General features: G+C 39.2%; 1 pseudogene; it reads left to right on the plus strand.

Annotated features, from left to right (window-relative positions):
* Positions 1–314: 314 nt before the first annotated feature.
* On the plus strand, positions 315–492 carry LOC144589371 (U2 spliceosomal RNA; annotated as a pseudogene).
* The last annotated feature ends 1103 nt before the right edge of the window (positions 493–1595 follow it).

A 1595-nucleotide genomic window follows, 5' to 3' on the forward strand; every position in this document is an offset into this window, starting at 1 on the left:
CAGTCACGATCTTAACCTTCCCCACAGGCTTGTTGTACGAATAAGCTGCCTAAGAATAAAATAGAGCTCTGATCTATCTTGTTCATTAGGGAAGGTGACCTATGCACTGCCTGCCCTTCAAGACCTTTGGAGAAATGTTAAGGCATAAATGAAATATATGAATATATGAATGGACAAATAATACACATATACTGTGGTTAGACTGCTGGAAATAAAAGTGACATCTGAATTTGCCCTGAATTCAAGGAAATGCTAAAACTGTCCTTCTTGGCCACAGGATGCTATAAGCCACTGTCTTACTAAAGGGTATGTATATCACTTCTCAGCCTTTTGGCTAAGATCAAGTGTAGTACTAAAGGGTTATATGAAGCTCCTGAGAAGTGACTGATTAACTGACTTTTATTATTGTCATATCCACACTCATGTGAAAGAAGGAGAAACAATTTTTTTTTCTGGAGAGGAAATTTCATCATAATGAATGAAATGCATTTCTATTTCAAAATAGCTGAGACAAACAATGTAGGTCTATAGATGCAGCTCTGGTATAATTTGCCTGAGTTAATAGTGCACATGCCAGAAAGAAATAGTTGTAGATGATGAGTATTATATTGTTGTAGTGAACTAAATATTACTGATGAGCCATTTGTGAGCAGTTGCATGAGAACAACCTTGGCTAACAGTATTCATCTCTCCTTGAAGCAGAGTCACCTGATGCTTCAGAAATCTGATCTTTCTGAATCTGCAGAGTTTCTGCAACTAAAACTCTAAATTGCATTGTTTAAGAGGAAAGTTAATGGATGCCCCCAAAACAATTTCCCCTACCCTCTATTGATGGCATCCATCCCTTTTAAACAGCTTCCCATCTTCATTATTTATTCCATTTTATAGCCCATATTCTTCCAAGGGTACTTAGTGATGAGCAGCGTTCGCTTAAAAGGGGATTTGTATTCCCAAAGCTGTGTGAGAGAAAATGCTGTAGTAAAGCAAATGAAGTACAGATGTAATCCAAACAAATGCATTTTGCACAGACTTGCTTGTCTCATTAACCCTATGCAAGGGTTATCCCATCCAGCACAGTGAACATGCTTAGGAGGGACTGCCTAGTTCTGTCCCTCTGAGGGACAGGACACGGCATTCCCACGGCTGAGCCAAATGATGCCTGAATACAGCATATTCTTCACCATGCTTCCATTTTATAACACACACGCCCTCGCTGCTAGTAGAAATGTGGCATAGAAATAAAAATGGACAACATTAAGTAGTTTAGGTCAAGCATTTTAAATAACAAGTCATTAAATCTCATTCATTTCAAGCTACCCTGATAGGTCTTTTGAGCTACATGAAATATTTAAGGAGTGGTTTTACTACTGCCACTACCCAGTGAATTTTCCTGACCAAGCAGGGATTTGAAGCCAGGTCTCCGAAGTCCTAGACTGTCACTCCATCTACTAAACCACACTGGCCCTCTAGTTCAAGCATAATTTTCAATCATGTATGTTCCTGCATTGATGACTTGGCCAACCCTTATTACTAGGGGGGGCAGATCACTATTTCTGTTGTTGAATTTTGTAGGAAAAGTAAACTCTGGCTCTGGC

Source organism: Pogona vitticeps, chromosome 4 (assembly GCF_051106095.1).
Source record: "Pogona vitticeps strain Pit_001003342236 chromosome 4, PviZW2.1, whole genome shotgun sequence".
Lineage (NCBI taxonomy): Eukaryota > Metazoa > Chordata > Lepidosauria > Squamata > Agamidae > Pogona > Pogona vitticeps.